At 42.4% G+C, this 24210-nt stretch overlaps 1 non-coding gene and 1 pseudogene across 1 annotated transcript; one reads left to right on the forward strand and one right to left on the reverse strand.

The window, feature by feature from the left end:
• Positions 1-10365: 10365 nt before the first annotated feature.
• On the reverse strand, positions 10366-11100 carry LOC118657889 (annotated as a pseudogene).
• A 9107-nt stretch (positions 11101-20207) lies between these two features.
• Positions 20208-20312, forward strand: LOC118659392. Its single transcript, XR_004968527.1, has one exon. It is a non-coding gene; the product is annotated as a U6 spliceosomal RNA (small nuclear RNA).
• The last annotated feature ends 3898 nt before the right edge of the window (positions 20313-24210 follow it).

The following is a 24210-nucleotide window of genomic DNA, read 5'->3' on the forward strand; positions in this document are numbered from 1 at the left end:
TCTCTGTTCTGTTCCACTGGACCAGTGGTTGGCAAACTGCGGCTCAGCAAACCACGGCTCGCGAGCCACATGCGGCTCTTTGGCCCCTTGAGTGTGGCTCTTCCACAAAATACTGGCTCTTCCACAAAATACCGACTTCTGCGCATGGGCCACGAAGTTTCAATCGCACTGTACGTGTGCACCCGCACGTGGTATTTTGTGGAAGAGCCACACTCAAGGGGCCAAAGAGCCATATGTGGCTCGCGAGCCGCAGTTTACCAACCACAGCACTGGACTATATACCTGTTCTTATGTCAGTACCAGCCTGTTTTGATTACAATTGCCTTGTAGTATAGTTTGATATCTGATATTGTGATCCCTCCAACTTTGTTTGTTCTCCAAGTTGCTGTGGCTATTCAGGGTCTTTTCGTGGTTCTATATTAATTTTTGCAAGATTTTTTCTAGTACTGTGAAATACTTTGTCTTTTCTGACATAGACATTTTTTAAGAACAACTCCTCCACAACCCCACCATTTGTTAAAAAAAATAGAGCATTTTTTTGTTTTCTGTTTGTTTTCTCATGATTATATTGAATTTAAATACCGTTATCCCCCCCCCCCCCATTGATTTTTAGAGAGAGTGGAGGGAAAGGGGAGAGACAGAGAGAGAGAAACATCAATGTGAGAGAAACACATCTATTGGTTGCCTCCCACACTCACCCCAACCAACAGGGCCAGGGATGGAGCCTGCAACTGAGGTATGTGCCCTTGACCAGAATTGAACCCGGGACCCTTCAGTCCAAGGGGTGATGCTCTAACCACTGAGAAGCAGGTTAGGGCGAGTTTATACACCTTTAGCAGGAATACTACATAGACAATGTTGTGGCCTTCTCAGACTGTTACATCTGCAGGCACATGATGGCCGTATGTTCCTCAGGTGATACCAGTTTTGATCACCTGGTCAAGGTGGTGCTTGATTTCTCCACTATATAATTATATTTTTTCTTTCTTGCAATTAATTCAAAGTGTATGGGGAGATACTTTAAGATCATGAAAATATCCCATTCTTCACCAAAATTTTCCCTTAGAAGGAATTTAGTATCTATTGATGATTTCTTGCTTGATACAATCTTTACCATGAAGTTTTCAAAATGATGGTTTTCCAAATAGTGCTCTGTCCACATATACAGTCATCCCTCACAGGTCCACATTATGACTTTCATGAGCCCTATGCTTTTTCACCTTTGTGGTCCCCTTTCTCCATAAAATTTTATGATGGTTGGTAGAAAGATGAATATGATATAAGCTAGATTTATTATTATATTATGTTTCTTCTTATTTCTTTTAAAAAATAAATAAAAATGAAAACACTTTCATGGGCCTTTAAAAGTATCATGGGCTTTGGATGATGTGTCTAATGGCTAAGTTGGCTCTGGGCCCTCAGCATTCTGCTCTAAGCAAGAGACCTCCTTTCTCCCCATTTCTCTCTCTCTCTCTCTCTCTCTCTCTCTCTCTCTCTCTCTCTCTCTCTCCTATCTATTAGTTACATGGACTCATCGATTGCTATTTTTCCCAATATAATTCACTGATTTCATCTAGTTTGGTGCTCTAATTGTCCCAGATTTGGCTAATGGGAAGCCTCTTCAAGCTAGCCCCCATGTCCTTGCCAAATGATCCCATCATCTTTTAGCATGTATTCTCTGGCATAACAAGATGTTCCAGGCTCCAATTGTACCTACCTGCCCCAGTTCTGGAATCAGCCATTTCTCGAAGGAGCCCAGGTTCTTTTCGTATTAGAAACGAAAAATCTGAACATTAGGCATGCTCATTGCTATTAGGTTGTGTTTGCTTCTTGGACATCTAAGCAGCCAGGACTAAGAAATACAGGCATGTATTTATACATATGTGTGTGTACATACATACATACACATACATACTAGTATATACATGGGCGCATACATAAACATGTATATAAACATACATATTCATATTTTAGAAATCATGAATTCATGATAGTTGCTCTAATTCCATCCATCTTTACAAAATACTTTCTGGCTTTCCCCGTTCCATACTTACATGTCCCTTCTTCCACAATGAGAACCATGGCTCCCAATAATAGCAATATATTTACTCATTTTATAAGTCTTCGATTACTTCTATTGCTGTATTTCTTTCTACTACATTGCATATATATGCTTACAGGTATGTTTCCTCTACCAGCCTGTTGCTTCTCGAGGGTAAAACCATGTGCTCAGTAAATATTTACTTAACTGACCTAGTAGTGAAAGAGAAATAACACAGGTGGCTGTCCAGGGATATCAGCCTGGTGGGGAATGTTAAAAGAATTGGTGGTACCTAAATGATTGTGATTCTCTGGGGAAAGAATTCCTCAAGTCTCTTCCAACCTGTGAAAGTTCTAATGGGAGAAAGTCTGGGTACTTGCCGAACCTAGAATTCTTTTTATGAAATGTGTTTATCATATAAACAACATTATAACAACAATGAAAGGAATTTAAGCAAGAAAACATTGCCCACAATGCTACTATCAAAAGTCATCAACTGTTTTCAATTTTCTCTGTTTCTGGCATTACTATCCTTAAACTGTTGGATTGCTTATGTAAATAAAATGCTTTACTGTTTCCTGTGTTTTTATTTTACACACCTGCCCTTTTGGTTTTGGACTTTAAATCCCTTGTGGAAATAAATCACTCATACATTTTTTATATCATCTTTACTACTTAAATTAAGCTCAAAGCAAGTATTCAGATACTTGACTGGTATTATTCAAGCCACCAAAGTATTTTTAAGGCTCATTATATCTCAGACACTGTATTAGGCTCCCAGTATACAAAATTGAGTAAAATGTGGTCTCTGCCTTTATGAAAAGTTGTAATCTAGCAGAGGCATAGTAAAGTACCATGTATTTGGTATGTGAGCTATTCATAAAGAATGATGTGAGGCCCGGCCGGCATGGCTCAGTGGTTGAGCATCAACCTATAAACCAGAAGGTCATGGTTCAATTCCTAGTCTGGGGTACATGCCTGGGTTGTTGGCTCAATCCCCAGTAGGAGGCAGCCAATCAATGATTCTCTCTCATCATTGATGTTTCTATCTCTCTTTCCTCTCTGAAACCAAAAAATATATTTAATAAAATAAAATAATAAGCTCTTGGGTAGAAAATGTAGGTGTTAAGAGAAGGTTATGGTAGTGCATGTCAGAGATGATGGTGACTTATCTAAATGATAAAGCAGATGGTAGCAGTGAAGATAGGAAGAAGGAAGGATTTGCAATATATTTTGCAGGTAGAGTTGACAAGACTTGGATGAGATGTGGGTGGTAAGGGAAATAGTAGATTCAATGTCTTGTACGATTTTGGTTTAAGCAACTAGTTAGAGGGCAGTGCAATTTACCAAAATGGTGAAGAACAGTTTGGAGATGGCATTGGAAATTAAGGTTATATTTTGAGAATGTTAAATTTGAGATAACAGACTTCCAAGTGGAGATGTCAGCTAGGCAATAGGATATGTGATTCTGGAGTTCAGAGAGGACATAGATGTAGTAGATATGAGGGATTCATCCGCTCTTAGATGTATTTAAATCCATGAGATTACCTAGGGAGTGAGGATAGATGGAGGGAAGAAGGGGTCTCTGTACTGAACCTGGGGAATACCAACAATTTGAGGTTGATCACAGGAGGATGAGCCAGGAGAGGAGACTTTAAAAGAATGACCAGTGAGATAGGATAAAGATCAATTGTGTGATGTATAGCAGAAACTAAAAGAAGAAAATATTTCAAGAAAAGGAGTGATAAACTATTTTTGAATACTGCTGAGAGATGTAGGAAGATGAGGACAGGGATGAATATTGAATTTGGTAACAGAAGTCATGGTGACCTTGACTAGAGTAGTTTAAATGAAATGGTGTGGATAGAAACCCAGTGGGAGTGGGTTGAGAGAATAGCAGATAAGAAAGTGGAGATAGGTACCATATAGACAACCGATTCAGGAAGTTTTGCTAAGAATGTAGGACAATAGGTGATATGGGGTCAAAGAAGTTTTTTTTAATGGATGATATTAAAGCACATTTATCTACTGATAGGTATGAGTCAATAGACAGGGAAAAATTAAAGGATGTAGCAGAAGGAAAAGATAATTGAGTGAGTCCTTCAAAAGGAAAGAAAGAATGGGATATGGAACCCAATTGAAAGTGTTGGCTTTTGATAGAAGGAGAAACAGTATTTCCAGTGTAACAGAGGGAAGGCAGAGTGTGAGTACAGGCATGGGATGGTGGGTATATTTGGTAGTGGGAAGAAGGAGGAATACTTGTTAGAGTTTTTTCTTTCTTCTTCCATAGCATAGTTTATTCATTAAAGCAAAATATATCCCTAACATTACGGATAAGGTGCATGAGGGAAGTAAGTTATATAGTCTCTAGATAGTCTTGCCTAAGATACCCTTTCAGTTCTACTGTGGCTTAACAAACTACACCCAAACTAAGTGGCTTAAAACAACAATTTATTATTTTTCACCATTCTATGGATTGCCTAGTTCTTCTGCCTCATGTGGTATTGGCTGAGGTGCTGAGAAGGGTGGACTGTCCAAAATGGCCTCACTCTAACAGATGGTACTGCCTACTAGCTGGAAGCTCAGCTGGGCTGTCAGCCAGGGGCCTTGCCTTTCCTCCGTTTGGGCCTTTCCACACAGATGCTCAGGCTTCCTCACAACATGGTGGTCTCAAGGGAGAAGGACTTCTTACTTATTGGACAGCTGAGATGTTTGGAGGGGATTGAGTATTAGGATAGTTTCAGCTTTTGGGATCACATTTTACAATGTACCCATATAGTCTCTAGCTGGGAAACCATACCCATATTTTGTCTTGCTAATTAAAACTGTATGATGCCCTGGCTGGTGTGGCTCAGTTGGTTGTCAGTCGTACCACACAGCAAAAGGTCGTCAGTTTGATTCCCAGTCAGGTTACATCCCCAGGTTGTGGGTTCAGTCCTGGACCCTATGGGAGGCAACCAATCAATGTTTCTCTCTCATATCAAGGTTTCTCTCTTTTTCTAAAATCAATAAAAACATATTTTTTTAAAATATAAAAAAATAAAATGTTCTGCTTCTTATAGATTTTGGTTAAAAAACTGTATGATAAGAATTTTTTAAAAAATATATTTTATTGATTTCAGAGAGGAAGGGAGAGAGAGAGAAAGAGAGAAAGAGAGAGAGAAAGAGAGAGAGAGAGAGATAGAGATTGAAACATCAATGATGAAAGAGAATCATCAATTGGCTGCCTCTAGCACACCCCCAACTGGGGATGGAGCCCACAACTCGGGTATGTGCCCTGACCGTGAATCGAACCTCAACCTCCTGGTTCATAGGTTGACACTCAACCACTGAGCAACACCGGCCAGGCAAGAATTTTGAACAATAACAACAATAACAGCTGTGATTTTTTCTTACACCTAGAAAATGAGCAAAACTTCATTTCGCCTTTTGTGACTGGAATTTCTTTGTTTAGGTAGAAAACTATCACCTCTCACCAAGAATCCTCTTATTTTTCTGAGCACATGGCATATTTATCCTGAGTGCAAAATTTTTAAGTACTATTTCCCGCCCCATGCTAGTTATAGCACTTTTCTAACGCACTGTCAAATACAAAAAAGGGAGCATTGAAAGAATGATTGTACACAGGGGAAATGAAGAACTCTTGCTTCTGACTCTATGGATACAAGCACAGTCAATGTGAAATTATACTCACAGTTTTGTGTTCCCGAGAGAATGGGGAAAAGGAAACCTGAAAAATTGGTATATTCATGAGTAAGAAACTGGAGTCAGTAAAATATGAAAGATATATAAACAAATAAAATACTGATAGATTTTTTTTTTAAATGTAGATTCTAGGGGAAAAGCCATGTGGCCCTTACTACTATACCTATAGTCGTCCATTTTTTAAAAGTTGCATTGTAAGCATTATAATTCATTTTAAGAGGCTTCTGTATTCCGCGGGATTTATATCACAAAATTGCAAGCTAAAAAATATCTGAAACTAAATATAAAATTCCATTGGGAAATGTCTTTTTGGTGAGGACATGGTTGATAGGGGAACCAATCCATGTGATTTTTCAACATTGTATTATACTTGTACCCTTGTGTCTACTAGAAATTATATCTCCTTTTTGGAAAACTTTGTATTTGCCATGGCTTCTATATTGTATACCATTTTGCCTACTTTTAATCTCAACCTCCCCTTTCCAGACCATGGGAATTTCCTTCATATTTGAAGCTCCCAATGACTCCCTACAATGATGGAAATCATCCATATTTTCACTGCTTAAGACAGCAGCCTCTAGTCACATATGGTGATTGAGCACTTGAAATGTGGCTAGTGCAAACGAGGAACAGAATTTTAAATTTTATTTTGTTTTAATTGCTTACAATTAAAATTTAAATAGCTACATATGAGTAATAGCGCAGCAGCCTGATGTCTCACTTGTAGCTCACTAGAATTCTGCTCATCTCCTTTTCTCTAGAATTTGAAAAAACTGATCTTCAATATCCTAATTCACTATTGGGTATTGCCCTACCATACAGTTTTTATATGTAGCAATTTGATTAATGTCTGTCTCCCTCATTGGAACACAAGTTCCTTAGGGGCAAGGTGTGGTTGTTTGTTTTCTCACTTTTTTATTACATCCAGCACCTAGTCCAGCATCTGAAACATAATAGCTACTCAATTAATATATGAGTACATGAATGAATTTAGAAGTATTCATATGTTTTCGGTATAAATGAGAACGTCACTGTTCTCTCTCTCTCCCTCTCTGCCTATATATGTGACTGTGTGTGTGTGTGTGTGTGTGTGTGTGTGTGTGTGTGAGAGAGAGAGAGAGAGAGAGAGAGAGAGAAGAATCTAAAGATGTGGAGAGAAGACCAAGACCAGGTTATTAAAGCGAAATCAAGTTGACTGTAGAATACTTTGGAATCAAAACATTGGCTTTATTAATAATAAGATTTCTTAAGCATTTACCATATGCCAGACAGTATCTTAAGTACTTTATGTAAAGTATGTTATGTACTCTTCACAAGATGACCCTATGGAATAAGTATTATTATTGTCACCATGTTTCATATGGCATGGAGGACAAGAGGAGTAACCTACCCAAGGCCGTACAGCTAGTACCTAGTAGAGCAAGCATTTAAATCCACACAACCTGACTTCAGAGCCTACCTTCTTAACCGAAATGCTGCTTTTTTTTATTGTGTCCATTTAGTGACAGAGGCCTTGTGACCACAAGTGTCTGCATTAGGCTTTTGTCTAAATGTAAGCTTCAGTAAACCAGTGTATGCTGGAGGTTTAGGCCTCTTTCCAACGGTGCATGTAGACAAGGTGGGAATAGTGGGTCCAAGGATAATATGTTATAAAAATCAGCACAGGATTCCTTTCCTCAAAAAGCCAAACAAAAATTTTACCTCTAGGATTATTTTTTGCCTTGTACATAATAAAGGTAAAATAAAACCTTTTCTTTAATAAACAAAACACAAAATAATCAACCCCCCTCCTCTAAATCTCTGGTATAGTAAGAAAGATTAATGAGCCCTAGCTGGGTTGGCTCAGTGGATAGAGCCTTGGCCTGCGAACTGAAGGGTCACGGGTTTGATTCCGGTCAAGGGCATATGCCTGGGTTGTGGGCTTGATCCCCAGTAGGGGTTGTGCAGGAGGCAGCCGATCAATGATTCTCTCTCATCATTGATGTTTCTATCTCTCTCTCCCTCTGTCTTCCTCTCTGAAATCAATAAAAATATATTTAAAAAAAGAAAGATTAATGAAAGCTAAGTGTTACAGTCTTACTGTGAATTAGCTAGTTTTGTTCAACTTTCCCTGCTTTCCCTCTCCCCTCGCCTCATTTCTATCACGTTTATAGCTCCACAGAGAGCCCATAGTTGATATCCCTATTTAATTGTTTCATGTACGGATATCTTATCTTCCTGTGTTAATTATACTCCCCTTGCCTGCCCTCATCTATCCCCATCCCCCAGACTCACTCTCCACCCTTTCTGCTCTGAATCCTTGAGCACTCACCTCCGTGGGTTACATCACTGTGTTCCCTCACCCTCTAACTTCCAATAGGTTCAGCAGAAGCTTGACAGGTGGAGAAGGAAGAGCAGGAAGAAAGAGAGATTGATGTTTTTCTTCTTTGTCCTTCCCCCCCACTTTGGTGCCATGCTCTTGCAATAGCTGCCTGACAGCCCCATGATGCCGTGGCTCCAGCACTCACTGGGATCTGTAACGCTTTCTTCGCCTTGCCCTTCTTTGTCTAGGGACCGAAGTTTTGACAAACTCTTGTTAGTCCCCGGGTGTCTCTACATACTTGTTTCCTTGAACTCTGCTCACATCCTTGTAAATAGTCCCTTTAGTAAATTATTTTCAGGAAATTGTTTCCATTAGGCTCCTGCCTTGATATATTTTCCCTCTAGCAGTCTTTTACATTTCTTAAAGGCATGGAAGTGGCCGATACTTCCAAATAGATATAAAATTAAATAGGCCTCAGGTAGATTGTCCTACAAATTGGATGGGGAGATTTTATTGCTCTGTTTCCAACACTGTTAGGGGGAAAGAGACTCTGAATGTGGCAGACACTTGTCCCTATTATGTATATCAGAGATAGTTCATTGGGCTTTTTTTGCCTCTTGAATGAAATGACCTCAAGGTTATTCATTCCCTTTGCCCTAGGACTCTGATCACAAGCAATCTTGTGATTACTAAATTGGTTTTCTAGTTAACTTGATCCAAAGAAAGGGATACCTTGGAGGTGGACACCAACATTCCTGAAAAAGTATAGACTTATATTCATCAAATTGGCATTTTTAGCCGAAACCGGTTTGGCTCAGTGGATAGAGCGTCGGCCTGCGGACTGAGGGGTCCCAGGTTCGATTCCGGTCAAGGGCATGTACCTGGGCTGCGGGCACATCCCCAGTGGGAGATGTGCAGGAGGTGGCTGATCGATGTTTCTCTCCCAGCGATGTTTCTAACTCTCTATCTCTCTCCCTTCCTCTCTGTAAAAAATCAATAAAATATATTTAAAAACAAAAAAAAAAACAAAAAAAACCCAAAAAAACAAATTGGCATTTTTAAAGAAAGACAAGAAAAAGAATAGTTTCTCATATCATACTACCCCCCCTTTTTTTTCTTTCTGGATTGCATTTCTACTATGTACCTTTTTTGGCACTGTTTGCAAATATTTCAGTTTTATTAAAATTCACATAGTTACTGGACAATTATTTACATAAAGTAGTATATATATAGCTATCTATATATCTATTTCTTATATGGCTTCAGTCTTGTGTTAAGATGAAAGTTCCTGCCCTAACTGGTTTGGCTCAGTGGATAGAGTGTCGGCCTGAGGACTGAAGGGTCCCAGGTTCGATTCTGGTCAAGGGCATGTACCTTGGTTGCGGGCATATCCCCAGTGGGAAGTGTGTAGGAGGCAGCTGATCGATGTTTCTCTCTCATCGATGTTTCTGACTCTCTATCCCTCTCCCCCCTCTCTGTAAAAAATCAGTAAAATATACTTTAAAAAAAGATGAAAGTTCCTGTTATGCTATAAATTAATCTGTATCTCTATTCTGATATTGTATTCATTCTCTGTCTTTCTTCCTGTTATAATAGAAGAATCATTTTTCAACCCCCCTCTCTAAACTCCTTTTGCCCATTCTCCATTTTTTTTTTAAAAAAAATATGTTTTTATTGATTTTAGAGGGAGAGGGAAAGAGAGAAACATTTATGTGAGAGAGAAGCATTGATCAGTTGCCTCCCTTACACACCCAACTGGGGATTGAATCCAAAACCTTCAAACCGGTGACCTTTTGGTGACCAAATGAGTCACACCAGCCAGGGCCTCTCTTGTCGTTTGAAGGGCTTCCCTCTTCATTTATCTCTTTTCTCCCACAATACTTCCTTCCTTCTCATTGAACATTCCCATTAGCATACAAGCATGCTCTAGCATCTCCGGTTTGGGTAAAAACCCTCCCTTGACCACATCCACCTCCAACTAGTATTTCTTTTGTCTTTTCTTCAGCATAGCAAAACTTTTTTTTTTAATTCAACAAATATTTATTGCGTGTCTATGCTAGATATTGTTCCTGATACTTGGGACACAGCAGAGAACAAAACGAAGGTCCCTGCCCTCATGGAGCTTACAGTCTAGTGTTTATGACCACTTTGCCTGAATGCTCTCCGTGACCCTGGGCAAATCTCTTCTCAGCTATGCAATGCAGGAAGAAGCAGGCCTGGCCCAGACATGGATAACAGGTCTGATGCACTGTAGATGCCAAATAGATACCACTTCCAACCCACTACCCAGAGAGTAGATCAGGCTGGAAGTCGACTTTTAATAATAAAATATAGGGGAGGACAGAGGGAGTGCGGCAGGTGGTGTGGTGTGCTGCCACACCAGGGTCTGCACTGGTTGCACACACTGTTGCTGCTGCTGCTTCTTGGTGGCTGCCTTGCTGGCAAGGTCCTTGGGCTTCTCTGTAGCTTCCAGTGCCGTCTCCTTTGCCTTCTCCTTGGCTTCCTTGGCTGTCTCAACAAGGGTTTTGGAAGGGGCCTCACCTTGCAGCTTGGCCAAGATGTATTCAAAACCCTTCATTGACTTGGCTACATTGCTTTTGAACAGGGTGAAACCAAATTCCTGGACAGCTCTGGAGACGCCTAATAAGCTAGAGGAGACCCAAGCTTCCCCGTGGATTTCGGTCCAGCCACTGTTATCAGAGTTCACACAGTGAACACATTGTTCCTCCACCACCATCAGCCGGGCGCGGTTGATGTTCCAAGTGAAGGCGGTCATGGTCTGGTTCTGTGGGTCCACAATAGAATCCTCTAGAATGTACACTGAGTGAGCAGCATTGGCAGGAAATAGTCACTGGGCCCAGCAGGGCATCCTGTTGGTCTTGGTCAGGAGTCTCCGGGACAGGAGCTTCTGGTCAGGGTTTACCTCCCGGTGCACTATGTCTTCCGTCAAGACATGTGTGCTATAGGGATTCGGGTACCACTGCCAGAAGGCAGCGAACACTTGGTCCCAGGAACTCCGGAGCAGGCTGTGGCCCAGGAAATACTTCACCATTGTCCTGGCTGGGCGGGGTCAGCACCCGAGCAGCATCAGGGGTGCAGAGTCTGGAGGCCAGGCCAGCGGCCAGGCACCAGCTCAGTCACTGCCCCACTGCACCCCAACAGCAGCCACCGCCATGGAGTTGGGCCACCCGCCACTTCCGGCACAGCACAGCAAAACCTTTTTGAGAAGTTGTTTGTACTGGCTGTTGCCACTTCCTTACCTTACAATGGTTCCATTCTGGCCTCCTTCCAGGAAGCTGCTATTCTACTGAAACAACTTTAGTCAAGATCATCAGTGACCTACATGTTGCTGAATTTTATTGCTCTTTCTCATCTTACTCAGCCTCTTTTAAACATTGAACACAGTTGACCAGCTTGTCTGTCTCTCTCTCTCTCTCTCTCTCTCTCTCTCTCTCTCTCTCTCTCTCTCTCTCTCTCTTTGCTGGCAGCTGGTCCTCACCCTGGAGGGGCACAATTCTTATTAAGGATTTTGTTATTGTCAAGATTACAAAGACAGAGGACAACCAGGCACATTGAAGTTATGAGTAGTTAGTGGTATCACATCTCATCTGCAATAGCAAGGGCTGTCTTCTCAGGAAAGGAATTTTAAAGACATTGTCCAGCCAAGGCCCACACCTGGCCCTCCTCTTAATCTCAGCCAGATTGCAAGGCAGGTATGAAACAGGTATGCTTATAGTTCAAAAACCAAGATACAGAATTTTGGTAGTGCTGATTCTTGAAGTAGTTTTTCTTTTTTTCTCTAGGAGCCAACTGATGGATGTTTCTCTCTCTCCCATCAATGTTTCTCTCTCTCTTTCTCCCTTCCTCTTCACCAGTCTCTTTTTAAAATGCTTTATTTTCTTGGCTTCCACAATACCATTTTCTCAGCCTCCTTTCCTGACTCCTCCTCCTTTATTCAATCTGTAAATGTTGGGTTGATCCCAGGTTAAGTTCTAGACTTGGACCGTACATGAGTTGCTGTTGAGTACTTGAAATGTGCTTAGTCTGAAATGAGATAAGCTGTAAGCATAAAATAAACTCTGAGTTTCAAAGACTTAGTTTCAAAAAAGGATATAAGCCCTGGTTAGTGTAGTTCAATTGGTTGGGCATTGTCCTATGCACCAAAAGGTTGTTGGTTCAATTCCTGGACAGGTCACATGTCCAGGTTGTGGCTCAATTCCTGGTAGAAGGCATGTAGGAGGCAGCCAATCGATGTTTCATTCTCACATCGATGTTTCTCTCTCTTTCTCCCTCTCCCTTTCTCTCTCTCTCAAAATCAATAAAATATATTTTAAAAAGAATAGAAAATATCTCATTAAAATTTTCATATGATTATATTTTGAAATAATATTTGGATATATTGTATTATTAAAATTCATTCCATCTGTTTCTTTTACCCTTTTAAAAATATATTTTTATTGATTTCAGAGAGGAAAGGAAAGGGAGAGAGAGATAAAAACATCGATGATGAGAGAGAATCATTGATCAGCTGCCTCCTGCATGCCCCACACTGGGGACTGAACCTATAACCTGGGCATGTACCCTGACCAGGAATCGAATTGTGACCTCCTGGTTCATAGGTCAATGCTCAACCACTGAGCCATGCCAGCTAGGCCTCTTTTTACCTTTTTGATGTGGCTACTAGAAAATTCAAAATTACATATATGGCTCACATATATTTCTACTGGACAGTGCTGCTCTAGATCCTCTTTCTTATCAACTTTCTCTTTTCGTCATCTTATCTAGTTTCATAGTTTTAAATATCATCTATATGTTGACTCCCAAATTTAGACCTCTAACTCTGACCTCTCCTTTGAAGTCTAGATTTACATCTCTAGCTGGTACTTAAATTTCCATTTACAGGTATCTTAGTATTAGCATGTCAAAAATGGAATTTCCTATGCCCCTAGCCTCATTATGTTACTAAGTTTTCCATTTCAGTGAATAGTTTCATCATCTGTCCAGTTGCTCAAATGAAAAATTGAGTCATCGTTGATCACTCTACTTCCTTTACCCACTTGATCCAATCTTGGTTGGTTAGTTCCATCTTCAAATTATACCTTGAATTCTACCTATTCTTCTTCCTCTCCAGTGCCACTACCTCAGTCTAAGTCACTGTCACCTCTGGCCCAGACTACTATAACAGCTTTCTAACTGCTCTCTTTGCTTCCACTTTTGTACTAGGAGAGGGTGGGGGTGGGGGGAGGAGACGGGAGAGAAACACATCGATAGATTGGTTGCCTCCTGAACCCACCACTTCAGGGACCAGGGATGGAACCTTCAACTAAGGTATGTGCCCTTGACAAGGAATTGAACCTTCAGTGCCAGGGTGGACACTCTAACCACTGAGAACACCGGCCAAGGCTGATCTCTTTTAAATATAAACCAGACCTTAATCATTCTTCTACTTAAATCCTCCAGTGACTTCCCATTGTATTTGGAATACAATCCAAACTTGCCATAGCTTGCAAGGCTCAGCATAAATCTGACCTTTACTTATCTCCCTAATCCCATTCCATGCCAATCTTTCCCCTTATTATAACAATCTCCAACCTCACTGTCCTTTTTTCCATACTTTGATGTCTAGTTTGATATTGCCTCAGGCCCTCTCTTGGAATTCTTTTCTCTGCCTCAAATGTTCTGCTCCAGATTTGTGTGGCTAACTCCTCTTCATCCTTCAGACCTCAGCTCAAATATTGCCTCCTTAGAGAGACCATCCTTGTCAGCGTCATTCTGTCCTAGTCACTTTCAATCTAATCATACACATGCGTTCTTCCTTTCTCTTACTGAAATGTTGTATGTATTCATTTCCTTTTTTGTGTCTGTATGCCTTTAACAGTGTAAGCTCTTCAAGAGGAAGGCCTCATGTGTCTTATTTGCTCTTGCATTCTCAGCATCTGGTATAAAAAGCTTGGTCCAGAGTAGGCACTAAAAATAGTTTTAGAGTGATAAACCGCAAAATAAATATAAATCAAATGGATTCTTTAAAAGAAAGAATGAATAAAACTACTTTTGGAATAAATAACTTCATTTTGGAATGTCTTAGAAACTAAGGCATTGAGGACCTAGTATTTGCAGAGCTCTCATGTTTTCTGCTCTCATAATCGGGAGAGCTGAGAGGACAGTGAGACACTGAGTCTGAGAGGCAAATGGGAGAGATGATATTAACGGGGGGAAAAAGTATTGGGGGTGAGTGAGAGGTCCAGGGCAGGCACCAAGTCAGCTAGTAATAACTCCCAACTCTAATTTTGCCTAGATTTTAGCTCTAGCAGGAACCATGACTTTTATTTCTTTAGCATCTGTGTCAGTATGCATAGTAGGTTTTCAAGAAATTCTTTTTTGTTGAATGAATAAATAAATTTATGAATTGTAAAAACAAATGCAGGAAAAGGAAAAGTCTTAAAATTTTTTTGACCGTGACTGATAGTGTAAGTGTCTAGGAAGCAAATGAAAAAAAAACGCACATAAACTAGAAATTATGAGATAGAAACAAGATTGAATTGGATACACAAAGAGAAAGAAGGGAGAGGAGACTGTGAGAAGAGAGAGGAGAGAGAGGAGGGTGTAGGAATAAGAGAATAATTTCTTCTTCTCGTCCTGCTTCACGCCCCCAGAGTTGAATCAACCTCAAAGTTCCTGTTGACCTCAGGAGAGGATTCCAAATACACAAATCAGGAAAACAGAGGGAGGAAAGTCTTTAAATGTTAGACACCAAAAATACAGCTTGAGGACATCTTATTTTTTTCTCAATCCAAATCAGATATGCTCTGACATGTAAAAGGAAACTGATGATGGCGTGAGGCATGAGTGTGTTATCTGATTGTGATACTCAGGACAGAGCTGTCTATGTAGAGATTGTACTTCTGCTGCTGTCTATTTTCGGGAGCTTCTGGATTTGTATCTAAAAGTGATATCTGGAAAAGAGATAACAATTTGTGCTCACATAGCACTTTTCATCCAAAGGTCTCAAAGCCCTTTACAAAGAAATAAATATTATTATCCCAGATGGAACAACTCAGACAGAGGGGCTGCTGCCCTTTTCAGGCAGTGGAAGTGGAAGCTCTTTGACTCCTGACATAGCTGTAGGCCATAAATTATTGAATCAGGTCCTCTCTTAATTGGGAGCTGGGACTACGAGTGGTGTGACTTTTTTTTTTTTTTAATCTAAAGTAGGACATCAGGTTCTACCCTTAAGAATTTCAGCATGTGTTCAAAACCTTTGAAAATGGGTAGTTTTAAAACTGCTGAATTTGGGGTAAAGTATGGCTACTGAAACTAAGAAAATTGGTTATTCTAGTCAGACTAATAATAGCTAAGATGTGCCAAGCATTATTCTAAGTGGGCTATATATGTTATTTTATTTAAGACTCACAACAATTTTGATAAAGTAGGAACTATGATCGTTTTACTCATTTTATTCAGTTGAGCAAACCAAGACAGAAAGTGAAGTAATTAGGCCAAATATCACTTATGCAAGTGGCAGAACTGGAATTCAGAGGTAGGCAGTTTGAGTCCACTGCCCACACTCAGCCAGTTACTCTGTGTCAGGTACTGAATCCTCACAAAACCCCTAAGAGCTAGGGCTATTACCCAGTTGTATTGGAGAAGGAAACTAAGGCTCACAAAGGTGAAGTGACTTGCCCCAGCCCATATTCCAGTAGGGGTAGAGCCAGGATTTTAAAATGCAGACAAAAGCGCACTAGTGCTGTGTGACCCTGAGCAAATAAAATGATCTCTATGGTCTCTATGTCTTCCTCTGTGAAAGGAGGGCATCGGGCCACAGTGATGCTAAAGTCCTTCCCAGTGCTAATATTCTCAGATTCTCAATATCTGTTTTCTACCTAGTGCCTTGCTTGAAAAATCCTTGGAGGAAAAGAAATTAACCACACAGAACCTGAGAGTGACTCTGGAAGCCAAATTTAGAAAACAGACCTCAAAAGGAGAAAAAATAAGTTTGCAAAATGTCTTTCTTCAGAAAATGAGACTGTCCTGCAAAGTGTTTGGCTTGATTTGTGAGACTCTTTGACCACAGAAAGGCCTTACACATCTCCCTAATGAGTCAGTTCTCCTGGATGTAGTCAATCATGTAACCGGGTTCACTGGCCATTTCTGGCCACTGAATTGGCTGAAGCTGGAGGAAGTCCATCTTGTGTGGGAGGGATCTGGGAGAAGAAGCCAAGCTTTTTATGTGGGTGTTCTATCTTGAATTCAGAATGTCTATACCATTCTGTCTACTTCTGTTTTTGTTCTCAGTTATTATTACATAGTGACATAGCCCACTGCTACCATGAACCACTTTTTTTCACAAACTTGTGGGGAACCATAGTGGGTAGTGAACAGGTCTGGCTTCCATTTCTCTGTGTGGTTCTTTTCAAAAGTGTGTGAGCTTGATCCAAAGAAAACCAAATCATTATCTTGAAGAGATTTCTATACTCCTATGTTTATCACAACGTTATTCACAATAGTCAAGGTATGGAAAGAACTTAAGTGTCCATCAATAGATGAATGGGTAATAATGGATGTGATTTTATATATATATATATCCATATATATATATATATATATATATATATAGAGATGGAGAAGACAAATACTGCATGGTATCATTATATGTGGAACCTAAAAAAAAAAAAAGTCATAGAAACAGAGACTAGATTGATTGGTGGTTACCAGGATTTGGGAAGTGGGAGAAGGGGGAGAGGTTGGTAAAAGGATACAAATTTTCAGTTATAAAATGAATGAGCTCTTAAGATCTAAAGTATAACATAGTGACTATAGTTGATAATGATCCTATATAATAAAAGCCTAATATGCTAAGTGTCCAGTCATCCAGTTGTCCGTTCAACCAATCAAAGCATAATATGCTAATGTATGCTAAGGCTGCTCAACTGCTCGCTATGACTTACACTGACCATCAGGGGGCAGATGCTCCAACCAGTAGGTTACCTTGCTGCTGGGATCCGGCTGATTGGGACTGAGTGAGATGGGCCGGACATGCCCTGGAGCCCTCCCGCAGTCCCTCCCCAGCTGGCCAACTTCCTGCATCACTCCCCAGTGCACAAAATTCATGCACTCAGTAGGAGTCCCTCGGCCTGGCCTGTGCCCTCTTGCAATCCGGGACCCCTCAGGGGATGTCAGAGAGCCGGTTTCGGCCTGATGGTGGAATGACTGGTTGCTATGATGCGCACTGACTACCAGAGGGCAGATGCTCAATGCAGGAGCTGCCCCCTGGTGGTCAGTGCGCTCCCATAGGGGGAGCACTGCTCAGCCAGAAGTCGGGCTCACAGTTGGCTAGCACAGTGGCAGTGGCGGGAGCCTCTCCCACCTCCACGGCAGTGCTAAGAATGTCCAACCTCCCCCATGCATGAATTTCATGCATAGGGCTTCGAGTCTAATCTAATAAAAGAGAAACATGCAAATTGACTGTACCATCTGCTACACCCACAAACCACGCCCACCAGCCAATCAGGAGCAAATATGCAAATTAACCCAACTAAGATGGCAGTGGCTATGGAGCTGGAGCATTGCCCCCGGCAATGGAGGAAGCCAAGCTTCCTGCCTGCCCTGCTGGCCCTGCACTCCGCTCAAGGCTACAAAGTTTCAATTATAGAAGTTAAATAAATCCCAGATACCTGCTTTCAGCCCTTGGCTGTGGCCAGCCTGAAAACGGCCATCAGCCCCTCACCCAGGCTGGCCAAACCCCCATGGGGTGAAGGTCCCCACTAGGGGGCTTGACCAGCCTGCAAACAGCCATCAGCCCCTCACCCAGGCTGGCCAGGCACCCCAGTGGGAACCCCCACCCTGAAGGGGGTGTGGCCAGCCTGAAAACGGCCCTCAGCCCCTCACCCAGGCTTGCCACACTCCCATGGGGTGAGGGTCCCCGCTGGGGGGGCTGATAGCCCGAGTCCTAGAGACAACAGCTTTTCCCACAAATTTTTTTGCACCAGGCCTCTAGTCCTATCTAATAAAAGAGAAACATGGTAATTAGCGTATGACCACTACCCTTCCCATTGGCTAATCAGGGCGATATGCAAATTAACTGCCAGCCAAGATGGCGGCCGGCAGCCAGGCAGCTGACGCGAACAGGGAGGCTTGCTTGCTTCAGTGACGGAGGAAGCCAAGCTTCCCTGCCTGCCTTGCGGCCTCTCAGCTGCACTCTAAGCAACATTGTAACAAATATAGAAGCTAAACAAAACCCCGGGCTTCAGCCAGCAGGACCGCAACATTGTTTCAAATACAGAAGGTAAACAAAGGCCAGAAACCTGCTTTCAGCAGTGGAGGTCTCATAGCTGTAGCCGAGCCTCAGAGCTAAAGCTGGCCCAGAATAAAAAAAAAAGGAAAAAAGGACCGGTTGGGAGCTTCAGTCACCTGCCAGCCTGAAAATGGCCCTCAGCCCCTCACCCAGGCTGGCCAGGCACCCCAGTGGGGACCCCCACCCTAAAGGGGGTGTGACCAGATGCAAACAGCCATCATCCCCTCACCCAGGCTGGCCAGGCACCCAAGCGGGACCCCCACCCAGAAGGGGTGTGACCAGATGCAAACAGCCATCATCCCCTCACCCAGGCTGGCCAGGCACCCAAGCGGGACCCCCACCCTGATCCAGGACACCCTTCAGGGCAAACCAGCCAGCCCCACCCGTGCACCAGGCTTCTATCCTATATAGTAAAAGGGTAATATGCCTCCCAGCACCGGGATCAGCGGAGCCGCGAGGCCTCCCAGCACCAGCACCGGGATCAGCATGACAGGGGGCAGTGCCCAAACCCCCTGATCGCCCTGCGGCTCTGTGTGTGACAGGGTGCGGCGCCCCAAACCCCCCCATCGGCCCTGCCCTGAATGTGACAGTGGTGGCGCCCCAACCCCCTGATCCGCCCTGCTCTGTGTGTGATAGGGGACGGTGCCCCAACTCCCCTATGGGCTCTGCTCTGTGAGTGACAGGGGGGAGCTCCTCAACCCCCTGATCGGCCCTGCTCTGTGCGTGACAGGGGGGAGCTCCTTAACCCCCTGATCAGCCCTGCCCTGTGTGTGACAGGGTACAGAGCCCCAAACCCCCTGATGGGCCCTGCTCTGTGCGTGACAGGGTACGGAGCCCCAACCCCCCTGATGGGCCCTGCTCTGTGCGTGACAGGGGGGAGCTCCTTAACCCCCTGATCGGCCCTGCCCTGTGTGTGACAGGGTACAGAGCCCCAAACCCCCTGATGGGCCCTGCTCTGTGCGTGACAGGGTACGGAGCCCCAACCCCCCTGATGGGCCCTGCTCTGTGCGTGACAGGGGGTGGCGCCGCAACCTCCCCATCGACCCTGCCTTGAGTGTGACAGGGGGCGGTGCCCCAACCCCCCAATCGGCCCTACCCTTAGCGTGACTGAGGGTGGCATCGCAACCTCCCGATCCGCCCTGCTCTGTGCATGACAGGGGGCGGCACCCCAACTCCCCAATCGGCCCTGCTCTGAGCCCGACCAGGGGCTACACCTAGGGATTGGGCCTGCCCTCTGCCACCCGGGAGCGGGCCTAAGCCGGCAGGTCGTTATCTCCTGAGGGGTCCCAGACTACGAGAGGGCACAGGCCGGGCTGAGAGACCCCTTCTCCCCCCCGAGTGCACAAATTTTTGTGCACCGGGCCTCTAGTATATATATAAAATCCTAAGTGGCCAGCCAATTGGTAGCTATGATGCACACTGACCACTAGGGGGCAGGTGTTTAATGCACAGGCATGGAAACATGGAACAGATTGATGAATTTCAGAGGGAAGTAGGGAGAGGGGAGGGCAGGAAGAGATTAACCAAAGATCTTATATGCATACTAGAGGTCTCTTGGCCTGGCCAGCACCCTGTCGCAATCTGGGACCCCTCAGGATATGTTGGAGAGCTGGTTTTGGCCCAATCCCTTCAGGCCATGCCGAGTGACCCCACCAGTGCATGAATCCTTGTGTACCAGGACTCTAGTATTATATAATTGAAATTTGCTAAGAGAGTAGAACTTAAGTGTTCACACACACACACACACACACACACACACACACAAAGGTAAATATATGAGGTGATGGGTATGTTAATTAACCCAATTGTAGGAATCCTTTCATAATGTATGTCAAATTATCACCTTGTACACCTTAAATATGTTGCATGTTCACTTCTGCAGCACATATACTAAAATTGGAAAAATATAGAGAAAATTAGCATGGCCCCTGCACGAGGATGACAGGCAAATTTGTGAAGTGTTCCATATTCTGTGCAATGTCCCAGAGGGCATCTTTGCACTCTTTGATTAGCTTAGAAGAAAGATGAGTCAAAGCACAATGTGTGGCACTCAGTAGCAAAATCATGACTTTTCACCATAAAAATATTTATGTAAGCTGCAATCTGTGAAATGAAAACAAAGCTGAGTTGTACCTAGGTTATTTGTGCTAATGTGTTAACTTGCATTTCTTTCATAAACCTTAGACATTCTGAAATAGACTTATTTAAAAATAAATTACAATTTTGTCAATCAAACCTCAATAAGGCTAGCCTAATGAAAATGAATAAATAATAGAGAGGTAAACCTCAAAAGTGTGAGCTTGAGTGTGTGATAAATCAGTTTAGTGTTCTTTGGAAAGGCATTTAAATTCTCTCAGTGTCTCAATTTTCTTCACCTTTTTGTAAAATAGTGCTTATATCACTTGCTCTCTAGTGCTGCAAATTTCAAATAGTCTGATGTTGGTGGAAGTAGTTTGGAGAGATTAGAGACCTCTCAGATGACAATGCAAGAGAGGCTGAGAGATGCCTCTCATTCAGAGACTTGCTGGTGCACAAAGTAAGCATTTCAACAATGGGCAAGCCTAAATGGGAACCCCCATTCTGCCATTTGGGCAAGTTATTTAACTTCCAGAAGTCTCTTCAATTTGTAAAATGCAATGTCATTGAGTGATGGAAAGATAGACACAATAGGCCACTAATCTATGGTAGCTATTACTATTTTTATTATCAATTATTGAATTTATGATGAAGAGTTAGCAGGTTTAGAATATCAAGCTTTATTTTCTAAGACATGCATATTAATTCACTTTATCCTCAGGAAAAAGTCAATATACAATTAGGCTGTCCTAGGAAACCAAATACCCTGCTTGTTTATACTAAATGCCTGAGGCTAATTCTGGAAACTTGTCCTCGTACGCATCACACCTTGAGGAAAACTGGACAGGCACCTTTCTTCCCTTTAGAAGTCTCTTCCTAAGTCCCCACCTTCTGTAGGGATAGTGGTTTTGGGATTTCAAAAGTAACTTTTGCATGCTCAAGAAGGTAAACTCACAGTGAAATAATTCCCAACCTTTTAAGCATTAGAATCTTCTTTTTTTTACATATATTTTTTATTGATTTCAGAGAGGAAGATAGAGGGAGAGAGAGATAGAAACATCAATGATGAGAGGGAATCATTGATCAGCTGTCTCCTGCACACCCCCTATTGGGGATCAAGCCTGCAACCTGGGCATGTGCACTAAACCAGAATCAAACCTGGGACCCTTCAGTTCACAGGCTGACACTTCATCCACTGAGCCAAACCTGCTAGGCCAGAATCTTTTTTTTTTTTTTTAATATATTTTATTGATTTTTTACAGAGAGGAAGGGAGAGGGATAGAGAGTTAGAAAAATCGATGAGAAAGAAACATCGATGAGCTGCCTCCTGTACACCCCCTACTGGGGATGTGCCCGCAACCAAGGCACATGCCCTTGACCGGAATCGAACCTGGGACCCTTCAGTCCGCAGGCTGATGCTCTATCCACTGAGCCAAACCGGTTAGGGCCAGAATCTTTTTTTAAGGTAAGAAAAATTTTAAGGAATCCCTTGAAAATAGTTTTACTTTTTAAAGTCGATCCCCCCCCGTTTCTTTTAAGTAGCTTATGATTGAGAAAATACATGATAAAAATTAAGCAACACAAAATAATTAAGCAACAGTAAAAGTTTAGAGGACCCCCTCTTCAAAATGTTTTTGAATAGGTAGTATATGAACTTGATATAAATTCACAAGTTACAAAAGGGAGTACCATGAAAAGTATCCTTCTTGTACCCCATTCCTCAGTCACACAGTACCCTTTCCAGAGCCAACTATTGTTTTAATTACTGCTGTCTTTTCAAAGGTAATTTATGCTCTGCAAATATTTATATATTTATATATGTTTAAAAAAGACAAAAATGGTAGCATATCTTGACACTCTTCTTCACCTTGATTCAGTCTTCTTCATCCTAGACAGTCTTGTTATACTTTAAAATAGAAAAAAAGAGAGAGAATGATTTTTGTTTTGTTTTGTTTTGTTTGTTTTTGGTAAATCATCACCTAAAGATATTTTTCCCATTGCCTATTTTAGAGAGAGTGGGAGGAAGAGAGAGAGAGAGAGAGAGAGAGAGAGAGAGAGAGAGAGAGAAGAGGAGAGGAGAGAGACACATCGATTGGTATGGGACCTTGGATGGAAATCAACCCCTCAGTGGGCAGACTGATGCTCAAAACCTGCCAGGGCAAAAATATGTGTTTTTTAAAAATCCTCCCCCCAAGGATATTTTTCTATTGTTTTTAAAGAGAGTAGAAGGGAGGGGGGGGGAGAGAGAGAGAGAGAGAGAGAGAAACATCAATGTGAGACACATTGATCTGTTGCCTCCTGCACATGCCCAGACTGGAGCTGGGTATTGAATCTGCAACCCAGGTATGTGCCCTTGACCGGGTATCAATCCTGTGACCTTTTGGTGTGAGGGTTAATGCTCTAACCACTTAACTACTTTGGCCAAGGCAAGAATATATATGTATTTTTATTCCTCCCAGTGGTATCTACTAATGAAAAATTGCATTGCATTTTCATTACAAATAATTTTTTAAATTGATTTTAGAGAGAGGGGTGGAGAGAGATAGAGAGGGAGGGAGAGAGAGAGAGGTTTTGTTTCCACTTATTTATGCATTCATTGGTTGATTCTTGTAGGGGCCCTAATAGGGGATTGAACCCACAACTGTGACATATTGGGCTGACGCTCTAACCAACTGAGCTACCCAGACAGGGCTGCATTACATTTTTAAACATACAGATAGTCTTAGTGTGCAATAACTACACACCACTTAGATTCTCAGCTCTTAGATTGAAAATCACTGGTATAAGTAAAATATCAATAATATTCAACCTTAATTTTGTTCCTTACTCTGCACCAGGCATTGTTCTAAGCCAGGGGTGGGCAAACTTTTTGACTCGAGGGCCACAATGGGTTCTTAAACTGGACCGGAGGGCCGGAACAAAAGCATGGATGGAGTGTTTGTGTGAACTAATATAAATTCAAAGTAAAACATCATTACATAAAAGGGTACGGTCTTTTTTTTTTTTAGTTTTATTCATTTCAACGGCTGTAAGCACTCTACACTTATCTCACATAATCTACATCCTTCAAATCCTTTTCCTCTCAGTTTAAATGTTATCTCCTCATAGTAGCCTTCCCTTACCCAAGCAGACCTACCCTCCCCCTTTCTGTTATTCCCTCCCCCCTTTCTGTTATTCCCTCCCCCTTTCTGTTATTCCCTATCACTTCATCCTGTTTATTTCCTTCAGGACACACCTCACCCTAAGTAGTTTAGTTACCTGTTCGTCTACTTGTTCACTGCTTCTTCCCAACTAGAGTAGAACTTGGAGAGCAGACAGTGTCAGTTTGGTTCACTGCAGTCTTACCCAGTGACCAGTACTGTGCTTGGCACGGAGGGGCCATTCTATTGGATATTCGTTGAATAGGTACAATAATGAGCAAAAAACCCAACTTTATGTAGTAGACCCTCTTATTACCTCCACTATATGGATGAGGAAACAGGCCTGGAGAGTGAAATAGACTCATTCCAACGTTAGTAAGTTAAAAAAATTGGATTGAAGCCTAGCTCTGCTTGACCCCAGAGCACAAGCTCTTCCCCACTATTTTGGTCTCCGAAACAGAAGATTGAGTACAGTCTTGGCTGTGTGTGATCTTGACTAAGTCCCTTTTTCTCCCTGGGACTATTTCTTCCACTAAAAACTGAGAGGGTGGAGTTAGTGGTCTTACAAGATCTGTGATCTATGAAATGAAAAGGGGGACAATGAAGGAGCCAACAAGATGGGCTGTGCCTTTAAAAGAGCTGATTTTCAGTTCAC

This window comes from Myotis myotis, unplaced genomic scaffold, assembly GCF_014108235.1.
Source record: "Myotis myotis isolate mMyoMyo1 unplaced genomic scaffold, mMyoMyo1.p scaffold_m19_p_6, whole genome shotgun sequence".
Taxonomy (NCBI): Eukaryota; Metazoa; Chordata; class Mammalia; order Chiroptera; family Vespertilionidae; genus Myotis; species Myotis myotis.